Here is a 15,134-nt window from a genome sequence, read left to right on the forward strand (position 1 = left end):
AATGTGGCTGTGCTTCTGTGAAACTCCTCCTATTGAAGCTTTATTATCTCGCCTTTTCTTAAGGACGGCCATTGTCCTTGACAACTCCATCTTGATCGGCGGTAACAAAGATGGTCTGCAGCTGAAGATAGGTGCCGAGTGAGGGGTCGAGTGGAGGCACACCTTCCAGGGGGGAGCGCACAGCTCGGACAGAGCGAGCTGACAGCCCTGAGGATGGAGGCAGTGGGTGATGCCAGAGAGATGGCACAGCTAGTCATAAGGTTTTGGCAGTGACACTGGGATATTTGCTGAACTTCTCAGAAGCCTGCCTTTTCCCCTGTTTGGAAGAGAACCAATTTCAGCACTGTTTGGAAGAAGATAATAGGAGGGAGGTGGCGAATGAGAAAGTCAAAACTTATAAGATGTTTCTGGGTCTTGACATTTACTCTTTGCCTTGATCCTCTCAGTATTTATAAATAACTCTTGTGTTTTCTTCAGCTTCATATAGCACTTCCACATCTGCTGTGCACAGGGTGGTACTGAGAGCCAACTGTTCGCAAGGTATTCTGGGAAAAGTGTGTACTCTGCCCTGTGCCAATGAGAGGTTTTCTGAGTGACTATTATTTCATATTCTGAGCTCCCACAAGCACTAGACAGCAGACCAAACACAAATATGGTCTGTGCCCCGTGAATATTAAAAATGCATTAGTCAGTCGAAGTTTTCTTTTGTATTTTCTAAGACTTGTCAATCACAAACCAATAGATCCTATTTGTAGAGAAAGAACAGATTTAAAATGACAAAACCAGAACATTTCTCAGAATCCTGGGAAGGGCTGGCACTTTAAAAAAACAAAACAAAACAGTGACAACAAAATTTGAAGTGAGTTGTCTTGGAGTCCGTCAGATTTGGAGATGTGCTGCTCTCACTGAGTCTGGGCATCCCAGATGGAGTGGTTTCTGTAGAGAAACAATCATGGTTATATTCAGGAGAGCTTACTTGGCAAGAAAATCATGATTGAACTGATGCTATTGTGACATAATGTAGGAGTTTATAATTGCAATTTGTTATGAAACAGTTGGACTGAGTCCCAAGGATGGATATTTTAATGCTCTGTGGGGAAATCGGAAAGAAAGGCATTAGCAAGGACAGATGTGATGGCAGAGTAAGGCTGGCTGTGGGGGGGGGCCTTGCTGCTCGGTATTTGCCTTGGTGAAACTGCAGAAGTCCCAGGTCTGGCCCCTGGTCTCACAGGTCAAGACTCAACGTAGCCAGTGTCCCAGAGTTGATCATATTTGGGAAGGCCAGTTTGTACTGAGTAAACTCAGGTATATACACCGGGAACAGTCTTGTTTATTTACCAGGAGATACAGAACTGTCAGACAGGCCAGCCCTTCTTTTGGACTTGCCCAGTATGCTCCCTGTAGGCCAACTACACAGGAAGTTAAGATTCCTGGTAAGCTTGGAGTTGGGGAAAGGCAGATAGTTTCATAAAGTGTGTGGGGCCTTGTGTGTCCACTTTCATCATTTGTGATGCTCACTGTTGGGTTGATGGAATGCTTTGAGTGTCCCAACAGGCAATCTGTGGCCCTAGGGGACAGCTAACATCTCCCTCAGCGCAGTTCCTTCCCTAGCCTGCCATTATTGACATTCTTCCCAGTACAATCCTTGCATCTTTCTTTAATTGTGATAATACCTACAATTACATAAAAATTGGGGCCAGGCCAGTCGTTTGGCTTCTCTTCAAAATGATATTCTTTAAATATCTGCTCAGCACTTCTTTAGAGGAGAAGCTGAGCTCTGCCTAGAGAAGCATCAAAGCAGGAGCCTGGTGGCAGCACTCAGCATCTCTGTCATTCCAAAGCGCTTCCTCTCTGGCCCAGCCTTGCACTTCCCACTCAGCAAAACATTGCTCTGCCGAAAAATGCATCTACCTTCCTACGAAGGCAGCTTAAAGACCATCTATTATTAGTTGAGCCCGGCTTAACGTAATATTGCCTCTAACCACATACTCCTCCACAAGGTATATTCTCGTAGATTAATTTCATCTTCTAACACACACACACACACACACACACACACACACACACACACACTTTTTTATCCAAGGATGTCTCAGAACGCTTTTGAATCAGTGTTATAGGCTGCTACCTGCTGGCTTGCTCCTTAGTCCAACTAAATTCAGAGATAAATCTTTGCCTGGCCTGGGAACCCTTCACTCTGTGATTTACAGTAAATCATACTTCTAAAGCCTCCATATCTTTGCATCTCTAAAGCCTGTCCATTCAGTTTATTTTCATTTTAGTTTTTAAAAATTATTCCATCACTCATTTATTTATCTGTCCAGCAAATGTTAACTGATCATCTTCTAGATTGTACCCTGCACAAGTATATAAAGAAGGATATTACACAGTCTGTTCCCCAAGATTCATGTCTGTGGGGAGAGACAGGCAAGTAAACAGATCATTGTAACTCAGTGTGGTGATCGCAGCAATGGAGAAATGCCCAGAGAATGTGGGGACACAAAGAAAGGCAAGTAGCCTGAGAACCAGAGTGGAGCTTCAGGGAGACTTCCTAGAAGGGGCTGCTTGAGAATTAGCCAAACTCAGGTGTGTGTGCTCATTAGGCAGAGTGGAACCATGATCTTGACCATCCTGAGTTGAATCCATGGTTTAAGTCCAAAGGTAGCATGAACTCTTTTTCCAGTTTCTCCCCAGGGGTTTCTCTCTCTTGACCAAGCACTTCTGCGTGACACACACACACACACACACACACACAGAACAACACTGCTTGGAAAAACTGCTGGGTCTAATAGTAATTACTAGTAGATGTCCAGTACTTTGTTGTTTATCAAGCAAATCCATGTTCATTATGTCATTTAATTTTCCGAAGATACCTTACAGCAGTGATTCTTAACTGGAGTGATTTTACTCAGGGGCCACATTTGGTAATGTCTGTAGATATTTTGGGTTGTCATACTGGGTGCTGAGAAGTTGTTATTGGCTTCTGTTTGGTGGAGAGATGCTACTGTCATGCGCCTGATATCCCCCCACAACAAAGAATTATCTGACCCAAAACATTAACAGTAGTGCCGAGATTGAGAAGCCAGATATTGAGGTCATTTCCACATTTTGAAAGGGAAACTGAATCTCTAGGTTAGCTCCATCTAAATTAACTGTGTGATCTTTGGCAAACCATTTAATCACAAGCCCTGATTCTCCTACTCATAAAATGTATATTTATGTTTACATTAAATGATCCATAAAGTCTTTTCCCAATCTAAGAGTCTTTGAGTTGCTGGATTTAAATGTAAGTTTAAGCCAACAAATTAGCAAATAAAACATCTTTGCTGTAAAAATTACTGTTGTAATATATTGATTCTCAATGCAGTATTTTATATGGATAATAAATAATGGATTCACTCAGCAAGCACTTGAGGGTGCCCTACATGTGTGTGTCTGGGGCGACCTTCCAGAAGGCCCTGCCTTCTGCCTCCAGGCTCCTCTCTCCTGCCCAGCAGCAGAAGCTATGAGTTCCAGGTACCCTCACGACCCTCTGAAAATTTGGCCAGAAAGGCAGAATAATCCACATGGTGACAGTGTGGTTTCCAGAACTTGAGATTATTGAAGGTTATCTGTCCCTCTGCCCCTTCCCTTACTACACAAACTCTTCAAACTCCCCATCACCTGACATCCTGCACATTCTGCACTCAGGTAGCTGTGTCAGAGTGTTTGGGGGAAAATACTGCAGAAAATAGCCCCTCTGAAGGGTAAGCCAGTTGCTAAAGTCCAGTGAAAACCATAACAAACTTCAACTCACTGAGCTCTTACTTTGTGCATTCTTCATGACATCCCTGGAAGGTGAATATTGCTCTTTCCACTTGACAGATGAGGAAACTAAATCTTGGAGAGGTGTAGTAACTTGCTTTGATTTTTTTTTAAGGAATAATAAAAACTTGACAAACGATGAGAGTATTAAATTGGAAACTAATAAATTTGTGGTCCAGATGGGATGGGAGGAGGATGTTTGTTGAGTAGTCCTTTTTTTTTTTTTTTTTTTACAAAGATTTTATTTATTTATTTGACAGAGAGACAGCCAGTGAGAGAGGGAACACAAGCAGGGGGAGTGGGAGAGGAAGAAGCAGGCTCCCAGTGAAAGAGCCTGATGTGGGGCTCGATCCCAGATCGCCGGGATCACGCCCTGAGCCGAAGGCAGACGCTTAACGACTGTGCTACCCAGGCGCCCCTGTTGAGTAGTTCTTATAAGACATGGATCCATATGTGTACCAGGACTAATGAGGCAGTGGGGCATGATGGAAAAAGTGGTCTTCATATGCCTGAAAATCCTCATTTACAAAATGAGGTAATGGTTCTTGCCTTAGAGATTGAGTGTTATAATATATGTCAAATGTAAACTTTTAGTGCCTAGAATATAGTAGGTGCTAAATAATAATGTTAGCTATCATCGGTGCTATGTATCTGTTGTACACATGTGATCTCTAATATCTTCAAAGCTGGAAAGGGGCAAGTAAATTGGAAGCATGTGAAATTATGAAACATGAGCATGTCTAGCATCAGCATTTTTTGTGTGTGTGCCAGACTAATTTCATTGAATCCCATAGCATGTCGTCCAGTTCTTTAAATCTGTAGGGCTTGGTCCATGAAAGTTGTTTGGAAAATTCTTATTCAATTGAATTTGTTAATTGAGTCCCTTTTTGGCTACATTATCTACCAATTGAATGCCTTTTTTTTTCCCCATTCTAACTTCATTCTTGAAGGAAATGCTTCATATTTAGGTTTGATAAAAATAAATCTCGTTCTTTCTCTGCATTAGGTACTACTCCAGGCACTGTCATTTAATATTTGGGTTCCCATGGAGATACTTCCTAGTGGGACTACAAAATTGAGGGTTCTTATTGATCCCCTGCAATTTAATGGCTCCTCTGAGAGAGAATCTGACATCAACCTCTCTCTCCTGTTGCTGCCACAAAAAAAAAAAAAAAGAGAGAGAGAGAGAGAGCCAGTGGAGAGGGAAGGTATGCAGATGGAAACATTGCCCTGTCTGCTAAAAAGTATTGACTTCTGATAAATTCATAAAGTTATAACCACTGCAATGAATGCTTTCCAGTTATAAATGCAAAGCTTTGGGGTTTTTTTGTTTTTGTTTTCATTTTTTGGGTTTTGTTGTTGTTGTTTGTTTGTTTTTTGTTACTAAATGAATAGATACTTAATGAGTCAACGTGGATAGAATTACATTGTACATCTGTGCATATGTCCCAGTCAGGTGTTTTAATTTTCCCTAAAAGAGGCTCTGTGGGGTTGAATCATGCCCACTGGCTTATTCATGTTCACCCAGAACCTCAAAATATGACCTTATTTGGAAATAGGTCTTTGAGGTTATAATTTAAGATGAGGTCATACTGGAGTAAGACAGATCCTAAATCCAATATGACTGATGTCTTTATAAGACGAAGAGAAGACACCGAGAACACAAGCAGAGTTCTAAATGAAGGAAGAGGCAGAGATTGGAGTGATCTGTCTACAAGCCAAAGAATGCCAAGGATTGCTGGAAACCACAGCCATGGAACAGACTCTCCTTGAGAATGCCCATAGGCACTAACCTTTCCAACACCTCGATTTCATCCTTCTAGCTTCCACAACTGTGAAACAATAAATTTCCATGGTTAAGTCACCAAGTTTGTGAACATTTGTTACAGCAACCTGGGGAACCTAATAGAGAAGACTTGTTTATAAAACCTCAATGAAGAACTTTACTGAGGTGCTTTGGAAGCAGAAATACTTAAACCTGGATGGACCCAAAGATCAATCAAAATTCACCATCATCTTTTCCCAATAGGTACCTCTTTTCTTTAACCTGCCAAGATACCTGCCATATAAAACAGTTGTCATAGAAACTTTTGATTAGAGATTAATTCCTGGATGGAAATTGCCAGTTACTAGAAAGTTATCACAATATGCCCATGCCTTCTCGGCTTAAAATTTCTTCTGGTCTTCGTTTGACTGTTGTTTTGTTTTTCAGTTGCCCTTTGTTCTGAATTGAACTTGAGCAAAAATAATGGGATTTGATATGACAATAAAATATTGGTTCAGTTTTCTATTACTAGGAGAATTCAATTCATTGTGTGAAGAGTCAGTGGGTTTTGCTGAATGTGTTCCAATTTATGATTAATGCTTTAAAGGAGTGGAGGTTTTTTAAAAAGGAGGTGCTTAAGGTTTAAGTCCTGTCCAGCTTAAAAGCAACCAAGAAAATGGCAAGACCAGCCAGATCATATCAGAAGCACCATTGTAGTAGCGCTCTTCAAATTTTTATCCCTTTTGACTCTATAGAAGACACAAAAGGAAAAAAAAAAAAACATTGAAAACTTAGGACAAGTAGAATATATGTACAACTTCAGAGTACTCGAAGGTGGGGAGGATGGTCTGTTGGGAAATTGACAACCAGAAAGAACATGGCACAGTTTTAGGGTTAGCCTTTGACAAAACGGTGAAATGTCCAGGAGTCAGGTCCTTCAAGCCCATGGCATTATCTATTTTCTGTGAGGTCAGGGGAAACTTGAGCAGAGATAGGGAGTGAAGAGAGAGATGAGGAGGTGAGTGATGGGTTACTGAAATCACTCTGATTCCTGTCTTGAGAGAGATATGGGACAGAGATGAGAGAAGTTGAGCCCTTAAACATCATTACATTTTCCCTATAATGCCACTGAACTTGGCAGTCTTTCCTGCCACTGTTCCATTACCTGGAATTCTAAGTGTATGGTGAGCACCTTAAAGCATCTGTATAACTCAGTATTTCATTTGGTCCTCATATACACTCATTCATACACAGAACTGTGGGTGAGTATCTTTACTCCTATTTTACCTGAGACTCTGAGAGTTTAGAGAAATTTCCCTAAATCCCATGGCTAGTAAGTAAATGAGCTGGGATTCAGATATTAATCTAATTCCAAACCCTAGCTTTTATTGGACATACTCTGCTATCCTCTTGGAGAATCCCTGGAAAGCTACTCCTCTGACTACTCTTAATAGGCTTATTAATCCAAATCTTATCTCCGAGCTGGTCATTAATGATTATATAGCACTAGAAAATAAGCTAGGTATAGAAATTACATTTTTACTAAAATATGTCAAGTTTATATCTTTTCTGTTTTGAATGTCAACAAACACATTTTAATTCCTAAAGAAGTCTCACTCTTCCTCCAAACAGACACATTTCTTTAAACAGATCTTTTTAGGGAATACAGAATAATTTCTAGTGACTATTGCACTGAAGATGTTCACATGGGAATGAGGGATACAATCATAGTATTCTAAATTTCCTTAGAGCTAGAGATGGCACATTTTTCCATGTAATTGAACTCAAGATGGAAGCAGTGGTGTCAAAATCTTAAAATATCACACCAACTTCCAATGTACATTGTTGAGCTTCTCTGTAATTCAGGTGTTTGGAGGATGAATCCTTGCTCACCACTCTGAGTTGACCAAGTGCTTCATTAACATCAGATGAACTTCATTAGCATCTAGTAAAAATTAAAAAAAAACCCCATGATAATAACCAAAAATAATACCTTTATGTGCCAGGTATTCTATGTGAATTATTGCCTTTAATTCTTACAAAATCTTATGAAATAAGGTTGACTTTATGCAGATTTTGTTTTTTTAATCAGAAAAACTTGAGTAAGGAACTGTTAACTTAGAAAAATTAAGAAATGTGCACAGGATCTCATGAATAGTCCCAGGATTAAAACTCTCATCTATCTGACTCAAAATCCATGCTCTTATCCCAGTTATAAATCCAAATATGGAGGACTCGATATTTTGATTCCTCCTCAGTGGCTGAAGTGGTAGATTGTAGAGGCATGCAAAGTGTTCAAGGCCATGCGTTACTGCTCATTTAGCTGTCATCCAATATTTATTGAGTAACTGTTAAATGCCAAGTACTATGCTGTTTGCTAGTTATGCAAAAGTGAAAATGACACATATGATCTCTTATTTCTAGAAGAAAGAAACATCATACAAGTTAACCCATTAAAAATGAACTTTGAGTGGTGATAAGTACTCTGAGAAAACAAACCAAAGGCTGAAATTGAGAATGCTATTGGGGGAAAGATGGGGTATTGTCTCAGCAAGGTGACACTTAAGCTGAAGGGTTAGTGGAGCTGGCTGTGTGAAGAGTTAACGTGGGGCATTTCTTCAAAGCAGAGAGAAGAGCATGTGCAAAGGCCCTAGGCCAGAAAGAGCTGGACATATTGCAGGAACAATAGAGAGTTAGTGTGACTGGAGCACAGTAAGGACAGGAGTGAGGCCTGTGAGGCCTGACATGCAGTTGAGAAAGAAGCAGAACCCAATTCACAGTGACATTATTCTTTAATGGATGGAAATTCAGTCAGCAGTGAGAGAAAATGATGAGGTATGAGCAAAGAAAGGAGTAGAGGCGGGGTGTCCCTGGAGCTGAATCATACTGATTTCCATTTGAAGACCCATGGACTTGTACTGCTGAGCTTACAGAACCACTTTAATTCTGTTCCTCACTAAAGCTCTGTCCTTCAACACTTCCCAGGACTCTTGTGTCCTTGCTGTATTCTCTGCAACCAATTCTGTTATAGATTTCTTAGGATCTTCCATATAAACAATTATGTAGTCTGCAAAGAGAGATAGTTATACTTCTTTCTTCTCTCTATATATACTATTTACTTATTTTTCTTGCATTATTCCAATCTCTAGTTCTCTCACTGTAGTTTTGAACATAAGTGGTAAGAGTAGGCATCTTTGTATTTCAGATCCTAGGGGAAAAGCGTTTCGAATATCATCGAATATGATATTATAACTAGGTTTTCCAAAGATGCCATATAGCATATTAATGAAGTCTCCATCCGTTCTCATTTGATGAGAGTTTATAATGTAAACTTTATATCATGAATTGGTGATACATTTTGTCAAGTGTTTTTCTGCTTCTATTGATCATATTGTCTTCCCTCCTTTCTAATGTTATATTAACTTAGTAATCTTAGGATAAATCCTACTTGACATGGATATATATTATACATCATTAAGCTTGATTTTTTAAAAATTTTCTAAGGATTTTTTAAAAATTAGTTTATCATAAGGAATATAATTTAAAATTTTTATGAAGTTTTTGGCAGGATTTAGTATTAGGGTAATGCTATTCTCATAAAATGAGTTGAGAGGTGTTTTCTCTTCCTCTGTTTTCTGAGTTTGTATAAGACTGGTGTTATTTCCTAAGAGGTGTTGTTTCCTAAGAGGTGGTTCTTCAATAAAATTGATAAACCCCTAGCCAGACTTATCAAAAAGAAAAAAGACCCAACTAGGTAAAATAAACGAAAGAGGAGAGAACACAACCAACACCACAGAAACATAAACAATTACACGAGAATACTATGAAAAATTATATGCCAACAAATTGGGCAATCTGGAAAAAAAATGGACAAATTCCTAGAAACTTACAAACTACCAAAACTGAAACAGGAAAAAATAGAAAATTTGAACAGACCCATAACCAACAAAGAAATTGCTGAGGGAGCATGAGCAGGAGGAGAAATCAATAATCAAAAATGTCCCAACAAACAAAAGTGTGGGCCAGATGGCTTCCCAGGGGAATTCTAGCAAGAAGGGTTAATACCTATTCTCAAACTGTTCCAAAAAAACAGAAATGGAAGGAAAACTTCCAGACTCATTCTACAAAGCCAGCATTACCTTGATTCCAAAACTAGACTAAGACCCCACTAAAAAGGAGAATTAACAGGCCAACATCCCTGATGAACATCGATGCAAAAATTCTCAATAAAATACTAGCAAATTGAATTCAACAGTGCATTAATAGAATTATCCACCACAATCAAGTGGGATTTATTCCTGGGCTGCAGGGCTTCAATATTTCCAAGTCAATCAACATGATATGCCACATTTATAAAACAAGGATAAGAACCATATGATCCTGTCAATAGATGCAGAAAAAGCATTTGACAAAATACACCATCCATTCTTAATAAAAAACCCCTCAACAAAGTAGGGATAGATGGAACATACGTCAACATCATAAAGGCCATATATGAAAGACCCACAGCTAATATCATTCTCAGTGGGGAAAAGCTGAGAGCCTTTCCCCTACAGTCAGGAACAAGACAAGGATGTCCACTCTCACCATTACTATTTAACATAGTACTGGTAGTCTTAGTCTTAATAATCATCCAGACTGGCAAGGAAGAAGTCAAACTATCACTATTTGCAGATGGCATTATACTCTATGTAGGAAACCTGAAAGATTCAACCAAAAAATTGCTGGAACTAATAGATGAATTCAGTGAAGTAGCAGGATATAAAATCAATGTGCAGGAATCTGTTACATTTATATACACCAATAACAAAGCCGCAGAAAAAGAAATCAAGGAATCAATCCCATTTACAATTGCACTAAAAACAATAAGATAACTAGGAATAAACCTAAAGAGGTAAAAGATCTGTACTCTGAAAACTATAGACCACTTATGAAAGAAATTGAGGAGGACACAAAGAAATGGAGAAGCATTCCATGCTCATGGATTGGAAGAACAAACATCGTTGAAATATCTATACTACCCAGAGCCATATACACATTTAATGTAACCCCTATCAAAATACCACCAGCATTTTTCACAGAGCTAGAACAAACTATCCTAAAATTTGTTTGGAACCACAAAAGACCCCGAATATCCAAAGGAATCCTGAAAAAGAAAAACAAAACTGGAAGTATCATGATTCTGGGTTTCAAGCTATATTACAAAGCCATAGTCAACAAGACAGTATAGTACTGGCACAAAAATGGATACATGGATCAATGGAACAGAATAGAGAGCCGAAATGGACTCACAACTATATGGTCAACTAATCTTCGACAAAGCAGGAAAGAATATCCAGTGGAAAAAAGACAGTCTCTTCAACAAATGGTGTTGGGAAAACCGGACAGCCACATGCAGAAGAATGAAACTGGGCCACTTTCTTACACCATACACAAAAATTAATTCAAAATGGATAAAAGACCCAAATGTGAGACTGGAATCCATCAAAATCCTAGAAGAGAATACAGGCAATAACCCGGGACTTAATCAAGATAAAAAGCTTCTACACAGCAAAGAAAATAATCAACAACTAAAAGGAAGCCTACGTAATGGGAGAAGATATTTGCAAATGACATATCGGTAAAGGGTAGTATCCAAAATCTTTAAAGAACATATCAAAATCAACATCCCCAAAATAAATAATCCAGTTAAGAAATGGGCAGAAGACGTTAGTAGGCACCTTTTCAAAGAAGACATCCAGATGGCTAACAGACACTTGAAAAAATGTTCAACGTCACTCATCATCAGGGAAATAGAAATCAAAACCACAATGAGATACCACCTCACACCTGTTGGAATAGCTAAAATTAACACAAGAAGCAACAGGTGTTGGGGAGGATGCTGGGTTAGGGGGACCCTCCTGGACTATTGGTGGGAATGCAAATTGGTTCAGCCACTGTGGAGAACAGTATGGAGGTTCCTCAAAAAATTAAAAATAAGAACTACCCTACAATCCAGCAATTGCTAGTAAACTAGGTATTTACCCAAAGGATACAAAAGTACAGTTTTGAAGGGGTACATGCACCAATGTTTATAACAGCATTATCAACAATATCCAAACCATGGAGAAAGCCCAAATGTCAGTTGACTGATGAATGGATAAAGAGGTTTTATATGTGTGTGTGTGTGTGTGTGTGTGTGTGTGTGTGTGTGTGTGTAATGGAATCATACTCAGGCATCAAAAAGAATGAAATCTATGGGTTCTTGGGTGGCTCAGTTGGTTAAGTGTCCAGCTATTGGTTTTGGCTGAGGTCGTGATTTCAGGGTCATGAGATCGAGCTCCATGTCAGGCTCCACACTCAGCACTGAGTTAGCTCCTCTCCTTCTCTCTTTCCCTCTACCCCTCCTCCTGCTCATGCTCTCTCTGTCTCATAAATAAATAAATAAATAAATAAATAAATAAATAAATAAATAAGTAAGTAAATAAATTAAATAAATAAATACATCTTTTAAAAAAAGAATGAAATCTTGCCATTTGCAACGACATGCATGTAGCTAGAATGTATTCTGCTCAGTGAAATAAGTAAGTCAGAGAATGACAAATATGATCTCATTCATATGTGAAATTTAAGAAAACAGATGAACACATGAGAAAAAAAGGAGAGAGGGAAACAAACCATAAGAAACTCTTAATGATAGAGAACAACCGAGGGTTGATGGAGGGAAGTGCGTGGGGGATGCGCTAGATGGGTGGTGGGGATTAAGGAGGGCACTTGTTATGATGAGCACTGGGTGTTGTATGTAAGTGATGAATCACTGAATTCTACTCCAGAAGCCAATATTGCCCTGTCTGTTAACCACCTAAAATTTAAATTAAAAAAGGACTGGTGTTATTTCTTCCTTCATTGTTTGATAGAATTTACTAGTCAAACCATCTTGGCCTCAAGTTATCTTTATGAGAACGTTTTTGATAAGTAATTTAATGTATTTAATTGATGCTAAGTGTTCAATTTTTCTGTTTCATTTTGTGTCAGTTTTGGTAAGTTGTGTTTTTCAATGAATTTTCCATTTCATAGTTTCTTAAATTTTATGCATGAAGTCGTTCAGAATTCTCTAAAAACTAGTGAAGAACTCTTTTTTATTCTTAATATTGGTCACTTGTGTTTGTTCTCTCTCTTACTCAGTTTTGAGAAATTAACAGGTTTTGTTGTTGTTTTTCATCTTCACAAAGAAAAATCTTTTGGATTTGTTCATTTTCTCTATTTTGTGCCTTTTTTTATAAATTGATTTTGGCTCCGTTTTTTTTAAAACTTAATTTGTGTTTACTTTGTTATATTTTTTTCTAGCTCCTAGGCTGTTACATCACTAATTTTGAATCTTTCTTCCTTTCTAAAGCAAGCATTTAAAACTATAAAATTCCTTTGAATCCCTGTATTACCTACATCCCCTAAATTTTGACATTTTATTTTGCATTTATCATTCAGTTCAAAATGTTTTAAGTTTTCCTTGTGATATTTTTGTAATCCATGGATTATTTGGGTATGTGTCATTTAATTTCCAGGTGCATGGGAATATTCCAGAAAATTTTCTATTGATTTCTAATTTAATTCTATTGGGGTCAGAGAACACAGCTTTTAAATTTATTGTGAATTGTTTTGTGGCTTAGCGTGTGATGTAAGTTGGTGACTATATCAAGCACATTTGAAAAGAATGTTTATTCTACAATTGCCAAGTACAGTGTTTTAAAAATATCAATTAGGTCAAGGTAGTTGATAGTGTTGTTCAGGTCTTCTGTGGATTTTTGTCTTGTTATTTCCATTCTTGAGAAAGGGTGCTTAAATCTTCAGCTATGATTGTGTAATTATCTGTTTTTTTCTTCTGTGGATTTTTGTCTTGTTATTTCCATTCTTGAGAAAGGGTGCTTAAATCTTCAGCTATGATTGTGTAATTATCTGTTTTTTTCTTCAATCCTGTCATTTGTTGCTTTATGAATTTTTAAGCTCTGTATTTGGGCACGTACACACTTACGACTCATATCTTTCTGATGGGTTGATCATTTAATCATTATGCAAAGTTCCTCTTAATCTTTAGTGCTGCTCTTTGCCTTGAGTAATATTGATATTAATATAAGATCCATTATTCTTACGTTTACTGTTAGCATAGTTTGTCCTTTTGTATCCCATTTACTTTCAATTCCTCTGTCTTTGTATTTGAAGTATGTATCTTATAAATAGTGGACATTTAGATATTCTGTTTTATTAGTTTTTATAAACTTTGTCTTATCTGGAGTGTTTAGTCTATTAATGTACAATGTGATATTGGTATGGTTGGATTAAATTCTATTATTTCACTATTCGCTTTCTCCATTTTTTGTTCTGTTACTCTTTCCTGTCTCTATTTGGGTGATTTGATTATATTTTATAATTCCATTTCACTTCCGTTATTGACTTTTTAGCTGTATTATTTTTTCGTGGTGGTGCTAGGGCTTATTTTACACATCCTTAACTTTGTACGATCTACTTAGAATTAATATTATACTACTTCACCTAAGATGTAGAAACCTTGCAACCACAAAGGACAATTTGTCATTTTTCTTTATGGTATCTATATTTACCTTCATGTGTATTACGTATGTACTAAGTATAAAGCTTCTAAGACAATGTAACTGTTAAACAGTTCCAAGTATTTTAAGGAAAATAAGGAGCAAAATTGTTTTTATATTTTTTCAAATATTTACCTTTTTTTAAAAAAAATATATATATTCTTCCTTCCCTCCTGAAGGTTTGCATTTCCATCTAGCATTATGTCCCTTTGGCTGAAGAACTTCCTTTAACTTTATTGGAGTTCAGTTCTTTCAGCAACAAATTCCCTGGAGTCCTTCTTTTAACTGAGCATGTGTTTATTTTGGCTTTATTTTTGAAGGTATTTTGTCTAGATTTAGATTTGTGGGTATGGTTTCTTTCTTTGTGTCCTTTAATGATTGTGTTCCACTCTCTTCTTCCACTGTTTCTAGTAAAAGGTCAGCAATTATTTAATCATTATTTTCCTGTGTTTAATAGGGAATAATATATAGTTACATAGTTAGTCTGATAATATGATTTTATATATATATATATATATATATATATATATATATATATATATATATATATATATGAATATAGTTAGTCTTTTCCTCCTCTGACTACTTCCAAGGTTGTTTCTTTATTTTTTAGTTTTACCAGTTTGACTATAATGTACATAGGTGTGTTTTTCTTCATATTTATTATTCTTGGGATTCCCTGAGCTTCTTAAATCTATAAGTTTAGATCTTTCTCCAAAGCTGGGATATGGCAGTCATTATTTCTCCTGCTTCTCCTCCTTTGTCCCAGTCTCTCTTTTCTCCTTCGGAACCCAATTTCTTGTTAGAATTTTTGATATTGGCTTATTTGGTCCCAGAGCCTCTAACTTATTCCTCCATCCTTCTTTCTCTGTTATTTATAGTGGATAATTTCTATGGATCTGCCTTTAAATTTAATGAATCTGTCCTCTGTCATTTCTATTCGGCTCTTAAGCCCATCCAATGCTTTTTTTTTTTTTTTTTTT

Source organism: Ursus arctos, unplaced genomic scaffold (assembly GCF_023065955.2).
Source record: "Ursus arctos isolate Adak ecotype North America unplaced genomic scaffold, UrsArc2.0 scaffold_8, whole genome shotgun sequence".
Classification (NCBI taxonomy): domain Eukaryota; kingdom Metazoa; phylum Chordata; class Mammalia; order Carnivora; family Ursidae; genus Ursus; species Ursus arctos.